At 42.3% G+C, this 13501-nt stretch overlaps 1 long non-coding RNA gene across 2 annotated transcripts in view; it reads right to left on the bottom strand.

Annotated features, from left to right (window-relative positions):
- The window catches only part of LOC123385790, a 32104-nt gene that overhangs the window by 18342 nt on the left and 261 nt on the right, over nt 1-13501 (bottom strand). For both annotated transcript variants that reach the window (XR_006598800.1, XR_006598801.1), the window contains exon 2: nt 13031-13093. This is a non-coding gene — a long non-coding RNA (uncharacterized LOC123385790). The remainder of the gene's footprint in view (nt 1-13030; nt 13094-13501) is intronic.

Below are 13501 nucleotides of genomic sequence, written 5' to 3'. Positions count from 1 at the left end.
CTTCTATATGAGGAAATCATCTTCCAACTTTTGTGCACCTCTTTTATCCTTATTGGTTATGTTACTTTGATCTTTACACAGTGGAGTCATTTTGTTTCCTGTATTTTATATATAGATTCTGAAATTTCAAATTGAGTGTATAGCATTTGAGATTGTACTTCTGTATGATTCACTGCAGAACCAAGGAATTAGATCCATAGAGAAAGAAATGTAATCCTCTGTCACTAAACTTGTGCCACATGCACAAAAATGACCACTTCAAGGATCAAGGTCAAATCGAAATCTTTTTACACTCTAGCAGTTGCTGATAATCATGCTACACTTTAGTTTTTGTACTCGGACTAACATGTCCTTATAAAACTTTGCTTTCCCTGGAGTTTCTAATAACCTTTTATTTGACAAAACGAAGCATATGCTATTTCCTCTTTTGGTGATGATCATCCAGCCTCTTACTTTTACTGTTTAACAGGAATCCGCTTTTTGTTTCAAGGAATTCTGATCCTTTGGTATCCTGTTCTAATGTGAACCCATTATTTTTCAGGCTTGCTACATAGCCGATATCCTAGGACTTTTTTTCCACCGCATTCCTAGGGTGGAGTCCTTTTTACTAGATGTCTTATTCTCTCCAAAGTATACTAAGTAATTGCACAAAGATGTAGATGTGAAGTAAATGTGAATTTTTGCATATCTGAGATATCTTTTTCAATTTTCTACTTAATTGTTTGGGTGTCGAATTCTGTATCAAAAACCCTTTCTGTCTGGACTTTGAACGTCTGCTGCAGTATCTTCTAGCACACATTTCTGACCAGAAAACAGATGCCAGTCTGATTCTCACTCCTTCTTAGGTAACTTCTGTTTTCCTTCTCTGGATGCTTTCAGGCTATTATCTTTAGTATTCCAAAATCTTGCAAGGATTTGCAGTGTGTGTGAGACAGACAGACAATGCTTAAATTCACTATGCTTAGCAACTTTTCAGTAAAAAAGATGTGTATCTCTAATTATCCAAACTATCATCCTTCTATGATTTCTTTTCCTCCATTTTTTCCCGATTTTTTCCTTCTTAAATTCTTTCAGTTATTTGGTAGATTTATAGACTGACATCTTATCTTTTTTCTAATTATCTTTTTGGGAAAACTGTATTTTTTATTCCAGTACTAGTAAATGTTTATTTTGACAATCATCTTAAATTTCTAACCACTCTTTCTCATTATGCCTTTTCCATGGTAACCTATTCTTGATTTATGGTGCAGTATCTTCAAATCTTTCTGTAGATACTAAAGTTTTTCACTTACTCTCTTGGGCCAGCTCTTTGCTCAATAAGGTCTTTTTCTTACCTGCCATTGGTTTTCTTCAGGTGTAGTAAATCTCAGTTGAACATTTAAAAGAAATTACATAAAAACAAAGGACCCGGCTTCTGGGTGGCTGGCTGAGTCTCTTCTGCCACTGGGAGTTCAAATTCTCCAGAATTCTCCAGCGGGCCTCCTCGAGGAATGGGAAGGACAACGTGAGGTACGCACTCATACAGGACTATCAAATGGGGGACTTCACTTACGGGTACACGGGCAGAGAGCAGGAAGGAGGAGCCTTCCAAATGCCCAAGTGAGAAGGGCTTTCCTTTGCTGCAAACTGGGGCCCTCCTCAAGCGGCTCATTCACGTTTCCTCCAGGAACAGTCCTCCAGCTTTTGTTTGCATGTAGGCTTAGTTGAGTGATGGCTGCAGCGAACCTGGTCATTCTGCATCAACCAGCACACTGGCTCTAGGTCCTGTCCTTCAGTTACCCTTTCCTATTAATCCTGTTGCCGCTTCGTTTGCCGCTCTTAGTCTGCCCCTCTTGGAGATATTCCTGGGAAGAAAGACTTCACACCTGCTAAGTTCACACTTGTAAAACTTCCAGGCTATAGTTTGTACTCTAGTGTATCTCCTAGTAAGTTCCCAACTCATTACCACTGTGGGGAAAACAATCAGTCCAGGAAGTAGTGAAGAATCCTGGTGAACATCTCAGGCAGCAGGGGGGGAAGAGACCCCAAGAGTCTCTGATCAACAGTCTTTATTACATGTGTTTGTATGTTGCAGTTTTATGGCCTATGTTTAAAATCATCAAACTCAGGGGCGCCTGGGTGGCGCAGTCGGTTAAGCGTCTGACTTCAGCCAGGTCACGATCTCGCGGTCCGGGAGTTCGAGCCCTGCGTCAGGCTCTGGGCTGATGGCTCAGAGCCTGGAGCCTGTTTCCGATTCTGTGTCCCCCTCTCTCTCACCCTCCCCCGTTCATGCTCTGTCTCTCTCTGTCCCAAAAATAAATAAACGTTGAAAAAAAAAATTAAAAAAAAAATAAAATTAAATCATCAAACTCTCCCCCTAAGTAAATGATCATCTAGTCACCCCAAAGTTCCCAGGAGGTTTTCCTTCCAGAGGAAAATGACTTTAATCAGAAAATTAAAATATCCCAAATCTCCTCTCCCTTCTATTTACATTCATTTATAGTCTAGAATTTTTACACCTGTCTTGCCAAATTGTTTAATTACAATCAATCTCTCAAAATAAAATCCCCTCTAATAACTGTAAACCTTGAGCTTATTAGCCTAAAAATGAAGGCTGGACCTTAGACTTTGGTGGACAGACCAGATCCTCTCCTGGGCCCTGGTTTGAATGGTCAGACTGGCACCCACTGGCCACACATATTGCATATTACCAACACTCTTTTGGAGATAATGTGGCTTTATAGATTATATGGATATTTTACACAGAAATATTAAAATGAGTCACTGCAATAATATTAATAAACAAGAGTATGAAATTGTTCACATACAGAACAAATAAACCTTAAAATAGTTGGTATTAATCTAAGGAAGTTGTGGGTTGAAACATTTTAATTTTTCTCATAATACTCTAATACTGATTTACTAACCAAAAAGGAAGCACTTTTACACAATAAGAAATCTCTCAAGAATCAGGGGGACTTTGGGGTGCCTGGGTGGCTCAGTCGGTTAAGCATCCAACTTCAGCTCAGGTCATGATCTCACAGTCCAGTTTGGGCTGCGCGTCGGGCTCTGTGCTGACAGCTCAGAGCCTGGAGCCTGCTTCACATTCTGTCTCTCCCTCTCTCTCTGCCCCTCCCCTGCCCATGCTCTGTCTCTCTCTGTCTCAAAAATAAATAAAAACATTAAAAAAAACTTTAATTAAAAAAAAAATCAGGGGGAATTTGGTGGAAGAAAAACTAGTATTAGAACGATGACAAGACTTATTCAGGGGTGCCTGGATGGCTCAGTCGGTTGAGCGTCTGACTTCAGCTCAGGTCATGATCTCTCAGTCTGTGAGTTCGAGCCCCGTGTCGGGCTCTGTGCTGACAGCTCGGAGCTTGGAGCCTGCTTTGGATTCTGTGTCTCCCTCTCTCTCTCTCTGCCCCTCCCCTGCTCATGCTCTGTCTCTTACTCTCAAAAATGAATAAATGTTAAAAAAAAAAAAATAAAAAAAAAATAAAAAGACTTATTCAAAACTCCACTAGAAAAAACGCGTCATTCAGAACTGAACCTTTTCTAAATAGATACGGACTCCAGCTTTCTCATCCATTAACAGAATCCCTACATTCTAAATGCCACCTAGATGCAACGCTGCAGAACACAGTCTGCATCGTATCCTGCATTTTATAGTCAAAATGACTCAAAGCCTCACAGGAGCTTCATTCCATAATATTCCACAAAATTAGCAGTCAAATTCAGGTGGATCAAGTTCTTGCTCCTTGGGAAAACACTAGTTCACTGCTGTTTTCCAATGAGGAACAGTCTAGAAGGCAAACACAGGCACAAGAGAAGCGTGGAGGTCAGTCACTGTGTGTTCTGTACTTCACCTGCATTCCAAACACACCTCGTGCTCTATCATCATTACTCCTTTTATTTCTCACCTACAACTCCAGGCTGCACGCTCAGTGATAACAAAACTGTATGGGGTTTTGGGGTTTTTTTTTACATTTTTTTTGAAAGATGATTTTGTGATTTAGGAAATTCTGTACTTCTCTTTTTTTAATGTTTACTTATATTTTTGAGAGAAGAGACAGAGCAAGAGCACGAGCGGCAAAGGAGCAGAGAGAGAGGGAGACACAGAATCCAAAGCAGGCTCCAGGCTCCGAGCTGGCAGCACAGAGCCTGACGCAGGGCTCCAACCCACAAACAGTGAGATCATGACCTGAGCTCAAGTTGGACGCTTATCGACCGAGCCACCCAGGCACCCTACAAAACTGTATGTTTTAATCAGCTCAGGCCGCTCTAACAAAATACCAATGAACTGCTGGCTCAAACGACAGACACTTAATTCTTACGGTTCTAGAGGCTGCAAGTTGTAAGATCAGAGGGCCAGCATCACTGAGTTTTGCTGGACTCTCCTCCGGGTTTGCAGACAGCTTCCTTCCTGTCTCCTCACAAGGTTGCGGAGAAGAGACCTCTGGTGTCTTTTCTCATAAAGGCACTAATCCCTTCATAAGGTCCCCCCTCTCCTGACCTCATTTAAACCAGCTATCTCCCAGAGCACCTGGGTGGCTGAGTTGGTTAAGCATTGGACCGCAGCTTGGGTTATGATCTCAAGGTTCGTGAGTTCGAGCCCCGCTTCGGGCTCTGTGCTGACAGCTCAGAGCCTGGAGCCTGTTTCAGATTCTGTGTCTCCCTCTCTCTCTGACCCTCCCCCGTTCATGCTCTGTTTTCTCTGTTTCAAAAATAAACGCTAAAAAAAATTTTTTTTTAAATAATAAAATAAAACATTTCAAGCAAGCACACAAACAACATATACATTTTTGGGGGAGAGGGCACATTCCAGTCTATTGTACCTACTCAAGAGTGTCCCTTCTTATAACAGTAATGATTGCAGTAACAAACATAATTCGAGAGCTTGTTCTGTGCCGGCACTGTGTCACATGCAGGTGAGGGAACCGGGCGTAGTTCTTTAGCTAGACTAGGGTCACAGCTGGTACGCTGTCGTAGCACTAAGATTTTCACCCAGGCAGCCTAACAGTAAAGCTCAAACTCCTAATTCTCTCCCTGTTCTGCCTTAACTAGAGGAAAAATGATTTTGAGATCTGAACAAGTGAATTCAGGAATTTACTATTTTAGTTATCACACTTTTGAACTGGGTACAGAAGGGCTCCAAATATCAAAATGATTCTTTTTATAACTACTCATAAGAAAATAAACCAGACAGGGGCGCCTGGATGGCTCAGTCAGTTAAGTGTCCGACTTCATAAACCCGAGGTTCTTGAGTTCGAGCCCTGTGTCAGACTCTGTGCTTACAGCTCTGAGCCTGGAGCCTGCATCGGATTCTGTGTCTTCCTCTCTCTCTGTTCTTCACCCGCTTGCACCCTGTCTCTGTCTCTCTTAAAAATAAAGATTAAAATAAATAAATAAAAAAAGAAACCAGACCCCACCCCCCCACCCCCAAAAAATGCAGACAACAGAGACTAAGAGGAAAGCACAACTCTGAGGAGTTTACAAACACCAGTGTGGAAGGGGTGACTCTCTGAATGCCAATCAGATGAGACACACATCACAGAAAGCAACCAGAAGTGATGACCTATCAAACTGGCCAAGCGGGAAACGACGAGTGATGTATCTATCACTCCCAGGGTCCAGTGAGGGCCTAGGGAACCAGCATGGTCAAATACTGCTGGTGAATATTTATCTGCATTCCTTCCAGAGAGGAGATCTGAAAATACATGTTTAAAGCTTCTCGTATGTGTTCTCCTCAGCAAGTAAACGTGGCTACTTAAAAACGTCAAGATGTACGCAAAAGTTTATGTATAAGGGCAGTCATGATATTGCTTCACAGATCAATTTATATATATTCTGGTAGGTAAAACATACTTTTTAAAAAGTTGAGAAAACACAGAGATTTTTAAAGAGACAGAAACAAAAAGCTTTGGATATTACTTGTCAGAATTAACCAGTGTTATAATTGGGCTCTTCTCTCGGTCACGTATATATACCTATACTTTCATAACTCGTTGCTTTGTAACTTATTTATTTTTAATGCTTATTTCAAGAGAGAGCATGTGTGTGTATGAGTACGCAAGCAGGGAAGGGGTAGAGGGAGAGAGAATCCCAAGCAGACTCCACACTGGCAGTACAGAGCCTGATGTGGGGCTTGATCCCATGAACCAGGAGATCATGACCTGAGCTGAAAACAAAGAGTCAGATGCTTAACTGACTGAGCCACCCAGGCACCCCTGTAACTTTTTTTAAAGTCATCTTGGCAAGTTATTGATGCCCAAAATAGATTCATGTCACTTTTAATGAATGCCTAGTATTTTGCTCCATGAAGAGCATATTGGAATCAACTCTTGATGGGCTTTTTTTTTTTAGCGTTTATTATTATTATTATTTTAGAAAGAGAGAGGAGAGTGCAAGTGGGGGAGAGAGGCAGAGGGAGAGAGAGATTTTTAATTTTTTAAAAATGTTTATCTTTGAGAGAGTTTTTTAAAAAGTTTTAAAAAATGTTTATCTTTGAGAGAGAGACAGAGTATGAGTGGAAGAGGAGGAGAGGGGGAGACACAGAATCCAAAGTAGCTCCAGGCTCCGAGCTGTCAGCACAGAGCCCGATGCGGGGCTTGAACCCACCAACCGTGAGATCATGACCTGAGCCCAAGTCGGACGCTCAACCGACCGAGCCACGCAGGCACTCCCCTCAATAATTTTTTTTTAAAGGAGGGATTAGTCACTTTGAATGCCTAAAAGAAATCTAGAGAGAGATATTCTTTGGATGGGGCTTGGAGGACAAGAAAATAAGTATTAGGTGAGGAAACAAAGCCCAATGAGGAAGCAAGGGCGAGGAGCGGATCTGAGCATGGAAGGAAAAGCTAGCCTCCGACGGAGAGAAGACCACTACCCTCCGACAGGGTGAAGGAGGGAAGGGTGTGTGTGGAAGCAGCGTAGACAGCGGGTGCGACACTGAAATCCCAGGGGAGGCAGAGGCTGCCTCTCGTGGTGAGGGGAGGGTAGGGGCGGCTTGCCGGGAGTCGCCCGTCTTCAGCATCACTGCAACAAGGACGCGGCACTTAAGTCACTTGCCTGAGTGCTCTTCCCACGCACTGGCAGCACCTGCTGTCAAAATGGGCTCTGTTCTCGTCTCCCTCACGCCCCCACGTTTACACAAGTATCTGAAATTCATCTGAAAAACACTGTCACACACCAAGCATCCGGGCACCATCCCCAGTATTTCTCACACGGGGAAAGGTGCTCTTCTTTTCATTAATGTTTTTAAAGTTAATTTATTTACTTAGAGACAGAGACGTGCAAGTGGGGGAGGGGCAGGGGAGGCGGAGAGTCCCAAGCAGGCTCAGTGGCATCAGCGCAGAGCCCGACGCAGGGCTTGAACTCCTCAACTGCGAGATCGTGACCTGAGCCGAAACCAAGAGTCGGACGCTTAACCGGCCGAGCCACCCGGGCGCCCCGTCTGCACCACCTTTACTCATCCGGGTGTCACTCCTGTTCTCAGATTCTACTCAGCACTGAGGGAAATCACACAAACACTGATTCAAGTTTACAGGTAACGAATTATGGGAACACTTTCCACAAAGCTCACGCAGTCACGGGGTAGAGGTAATTCTGCGTTTCCGCTTTGCTCTCTACAAAGCAAGTCTTCTAAGCCTGATGCCAACGTTTCTCTCACCACTCCAAGTCTCTGAGTTACAGAGGATGGAAGGGAGGTGGATCACAGGAACTCAAACCCCACCACGTGATTCCCGACGGAGGCAGGAAGTAGAAAGAAGAGCCGCGGGAGGGAGGGAAGCGGCACTGGTCCTAACCTGCAGCCTCTTCCGTGGGAAACCGAGGGAAGCTGTGAAGAGGGCCCACGCGCTTTTGGTCCCGGAAGTCCCAGCCGGCTATCTCTGGGAGGACCGGAGACTAACACGAATGGAGATGTTCTGCCTCCTGTTCTCAGCCCTCCCGAGCTCACCCTCTCGCCTCCAGGCTTCCAGTACAAATAACAACCTCCTCTCCTGCACCGCAAAAGCCCCAGCTGGGCCTCAGACCATATTAGCTTCTGGTAACTCAGAACTATAGGCGGGCAGCCCAGAGGCAGGATGTGAAGAGGCAGGCTGATTTCTGGCAGGGGAGAAAGGGAAAGCAAGGAGATAGCGGGCCTGGGTTTTAGTAACCTCAGAACCTTTCCCAGGACACCTGAAATACTTATGGAAGGAAAATAATCTTTACTAAGGCCAAGTCCAATAATCCACGACTTCCCGCAAATCCGCTTGTGATTTCCTCGAATAAAATTAGTATTTGACAACAGCGCTATCATGTTATGGCGAACTACTGTTTGACATCAACGTGACATTCAGTTTCCTTTTGAAACGTAAAACTGTACAAGCTCTAAGCCTCCATGCACCTGCAGATCCTCTCAGCACAGCAGCTGGCTTCTGCATAGTTACTGCTAGGCTTTTAGGTGGAAAAACTAACCCAGATTGATCATTTGTTACATGTACAATTTTTTCTTTTACTAGAAACGAACAGATTTAAAATAAAGAGGTGAGCTATGAGTTTACCAGACAGAAGTAAACAAAAGAAGGAATGGTAACATTAACATCAGATACGGGGAGGGGCACTTGGGTGGCTCAGTCGGTTGAGCATCGGTTGTGCACTCTTGATTTTGGCTCAGGTCATGATCCCAGGGTCATGGGATCAAGCCCTGTGCTGGGTTCCACAGTGTGGAGCCTGCTTAAGATTCTCTCTCCCTCTCTGCGTATCCCCCCCCCCCCCACTTGCTCTCTCTCTCAAATTAAAAAACAAAAAAACAAAAACATCAGAGAAAGGGATATTGGTCAGACATAAGTTGAAAGCATTAAACAGGATAAAAAGGATCTTATAGAAGGCATAATTTACAAAGACAGGGCACAGTCTTGTATGAACCAGTGATGTAATGTTACATACATAAAAAGATCTTCCAGAAATGCAAAAAAGATTGTTTAAAATACATTTAAGGTGGAAATCTTAATCACACCTCTTCTAGAATTAGACTGACCTAGGAAATGTATCAGAGAACTAAATTCTAAAATCAATAAACCTGAATACTAAAACCAGTAAACCTGATGAAACAGAGTCATAGAACTTAAAAAAAAAAATTTTTTTTTTCATGTTTATTTCTTTTTGAGAGAGAGAAACAGAGCACAAGCAGGGGAGAGGCAGAGAGAGAGGGAGACACAGAATCCGAAGCAGGTTCCAGGCTCTGAGCTGCCAGCACAGAGCCCAAGAGGGGGCTCGAACTCACAGATCACAAGATCATGACCTGAGCCCAAGTCAGATGCTTAACTGACTGAGCCACCCAGGCACCCCCGCATAGAACTTTTATTTATTTATGTACATACTTATTTATAGCATAGAACCTTTTAATTCTAAGTAGAAAATATACATATTTTAACACCCATGAAATGTGTAATCATTGATTATGTACTTGCCAAAGAAGAAAATCTTAACTAAAACATACTGAATCTAATTCTCTGGTCACCACAAAACTGGAAAATAATACAAACATGACCACCATCACGCTGTGCACTTGAACTTACCCAGTGATGTATGTCAATTATCTCTCAATAAAACTGAAGAAAGAAATGGATTGAAAAGCTTAAGTATTTGAAAAAATGACATCCAATCCTGGATAACTCTTAGGTCAAAGAAAAAAATGACAACATATGTAAAAAGCAATGAAAAAGAGAACACTTTATACCAAAAACTATGGAACGAGTTGTATTTAGAGGCAAATTTATAGCCTTAAAATGTCTTCATCAAAAATGAAATAAAAAAGAACTTAAAAAAATAAAAGCTCTTAGACTAATATTAAGAAATGGGAAAAGAACAAGAGAGTAGGAAGAGGAACTGTGACAAAAACTTAAACTGGAAAACAGAAGACAGTAAGTAAGAGTTGAAAAGCATTCAAAAAGAGACAAATCCTCTTGCAAGCCTGGTTCAAGAAAAAAGAAAACAAAAATATGTAAGGTTAGGAATGAGAAAACAACCTCATGTGCAGAGCAGACTGTAAGAATCACAAGAGAATTCTATACACAATACAATGACAACTAATTTGGAAAATCTGTTGAAAATGGAGGACTTCCAAGCAAAATACAAATTAAGGTTGATCCCTCCCCCACAGAAAAGTTGAATTTTAATTTTTTTTAATTTTTAATTTTTAGAGAAAGAGAGCGCGTGCCCAAGTTGGGGAGAGGGGCAGAGGGAGAGGGAGAATCTTAAGCAGGCTCCATGCTCAACACAGAGCCTGACATGGGGCTCGTTCCCATGACCTTGGGATCATGACCCGAGCCCAAATCAAGTCAGACGCTCAACCAACTGAGCCACCCAAGCAACCCAAAAAGTTGACTTTTTAAATGATCACAGAAGAGAGTGGACACATTATATATAAATTCTACCATGTAAAACTATATAATAGGATTTTGCAATTGATTTCTCTACTCAGTCTTAAAAGAGCAGATAATTCCAAAGTCACTTAAATTATTTCAGAACGTAGTAAAATATAAAATGCCCCCTCAAGTTATTTTAAGGGATCTAGTATAATTTTAAATATCAACATCTGATTAATACAGTACCAAAAAAAGCTCCCCTTCGTGTCAGTGTCACTAATAAAAGATACATTCTATATAAAATATCAATAAATGGCACCCAACAGTGTATCAAAAGAATAATATACTGGATCAAAGAGAATTACTTGGAGATTCTATCAGTATTTTAGCAGGTACTGTACCAAAACCTTTTAATTTATGATACACTGATATATTTAAAAGCACTGAATTTTCCATACTGGAACATGAAATGTCCATTTACTTGCCCTTAATGTCTTTTAATAATATCTCATATTTCTCATAAAGAAGTCTCTTTTGTGCAGTGTATTCATATTGGGTTCTCCCCCCGCCATTTTATAACTGATATACAAAAAAATTTAAGTTTCTGTATTCATTTAGCCACTTTGCTGAACCTTTTAATTCTAATAATTTTGTAATTTCATTCTTTTCCATTTTCCAGAAACAAAATTACATTATCCAAAAATAATATTTTCACTTCTTCCTTTCCTAACATTTTTGTCTGTTCCCTGTTTTATTACTTTGGCTAGAAAGCTAGCACCATGTTGAATATTAGAAGTGAAAGTAAATACTCCATTTTTTCCTGAGTTTAAAGACAATGCTTCTATTGTTTTATCATTTAAGTATGACATTTACCACAGATTTCTTTTACGTGCTTTTTATCAAGTTGCTGTTTGTCTATTCCCATTTTGCTAAGTGTTTTATTTATTTATTTTTGGGAGGTGGGGGAGAGAGGGAAGGAGAGAGGGAGAGAGAACGAGCAGGCAGGGGCAAAGAGAGGAAGAATCTTAAGCAGGCTCCGGCACAGAGGCTGACACAGGCCTCAACCTCACCATCATGAGATCATGACCTGAGTGGAAATCAAGAGTCAGACGCTTAACTGACTGAGCCACCCAGGCACCCCTCCTATTTTGCTCAATGTTTTCTTTGAAATCAAAGTAGGTTTTGAATATTTGCAAAAAACACTTTACCGCTCGAGATGATCATACAGATCATACAGATTTAACCTCATATAAACTATTAATACAGTGATTTATAGCAACAGGCTTTCTAACGTTAAATCATTCCTGGGATAAAAATCTTTCATTCCAGATGGAGGGCATGACTGAATTTGCTACTATTTTATTTTAGGGCTTTGTATTGACGGGAGTTGGGCAGTTTTTTCTTCTGGTGCTATCTTTGTCAGGTTTTGGTATTAAGGGGATGCTAACATTATGAGCTGAACAACTCTCCTTAATGGAAGCACTCCAGGAAGAAGGGGCAGCATGAGCAAAGATCAGGATGAAAAAGCACAGGATATGCTCAGAGAATAGGATTTAAGACTTCTTTTTCTCTTTTTTAATGTTTATTTATTTTTGAGAGGGAGACAGAGCGTATGTGGGGGAAGGGCAGAGAGAGGGAGGGAGACACAGAATCTCAAACAGGCTCCAGGCTCTGAGCCGTCAGCAGAGCCTGATGTGGGGCTCAAACTCACAAACCGCAAGATCATGACCTGAGCTGAAGTCAGACACTTAACCGACTGAGCCACCCAGGTGCCCCAGGATTCAAGACTTCTTAAAATGGACTAAGTAACACCAAGTAGGTTTGACTCCAGTTGCTAATTAATCTTCAAGCACAACTCCTCTGCCAAACACTTTGATATACTGCTCATTTTACATACAGAACAGACTCCAAACGTTCAAGATCCTTCCTACTTTATTTTTACAAATTTTTTAAATGTTTATTTTTGAAAGAGAGAGAGAGAGAGCGCGCGCGAGCACGAGCGGGGGAGGGGCAGAGAGAGAGGGAGGCACAGAATCGGAAGCAGGCTCCAGGCTCTGAGCTGTCAGCACAGGGCCCGAATTGGGGCTCGAACTCACGAGCCTAGCCGTGAGAACGTGACCCGAGCTGGAGTCGGACGCTCAACAGACTGAGCCACCCGGGGCGCCCCAAAATCCTTCCAACTTTAACCTATTTTACATTTCAACCTGTGCTTTCCTGTGATTTTTGTTTGCTTAGAATGCTATATATGATCTACAATGGCACATCCAAATCCTACCCACCTATCAAGGGAATAGTTCAAATACCCATGAAAAGTTCTCAGATCCAACTGAACTATGTCTGAGTTCACACGTGCTATACAGCAAATTACTGTCAGCTTTTGGCTTGCCAACTCCTTAAGCTGACAGCTGTACTATGTTGGTCAGTGTCACGCCCCCCTCCCCCAATTCACGACCTTCCCAGAACCTTAGAATGTGACTTTATCTGGCAATAGTTATTGTAAATGTAATTAGTTAAGATCAGGAGTAAGGTAGGCCCTTTGTCCAAGAGGGCTGTGTCCTTTTAAGAAGAAACACAGATACACAGAGAAAAACACCATAGGAGAAACTTCAAGAGATCCAAAAGATGCAGCTACAAGTCAAAGAACTCCTAGGATGGGTGGACAGCACCGGAAACTAGGAAAAGGCAAGGAAGTATTTTACCCAGAGTTTCAGAGGAAGCGTGATCCTGCTGACACCTTCAATTCGGACTTCCTGGTTCCAGAACTGTAAGATAATAAACGCGTTGTTTTAAGCCACCCAATTTGCGATACTTGGTTATCACAGCCCTAGGAAACGAAAGCAAGGGCAATTTAAATTTCTAATTTATCTTCCTAACCCCAACAGCGCTATGTCCCTAGTCCAGCTGAGAACTATGTAGGTACTCAAATCCTTCCACGAGTGGGCTTCCGGCAGCAGCAGTCAGGAACTGCCAGACCTTATGAGCTCCTGCTGGGAGGCGACCAACGGCCAATGCTCGTAAGTGGTAAGTAAGCACCGTGACTGTAAGACAAGCGGCTACGCAGACGAACGGAAGCCAGAAACTAAATGAAACACGCGGCAGCCGGAGAAGGAAGAGCCTCGATTCCCCGGAGAGCGACCAGGGAGGAAGGCAGTTCTCGAGACGGGAGTCTC

The sequence above is a fragment of the Felis catus genome, chromosome B3, assembly GCF_018350175.1.
Source record: "Felis catus isolate Fca126 chromosome B3, F.catus_Fca126_mat1.0, whole genome shotgun sequence".
In the NCBI taxonomy this organism is placed as follows: domain Eukaryota; kingdom Metazoa; phylum Chordata; class Mammalia; order Carnivora; family Felidae; genus Felis; species Felis catus.
Note: the sequence above shows the minus strand (reverse complement) of the source record. Positions and strands in the feature narration are given on the sequence as shown.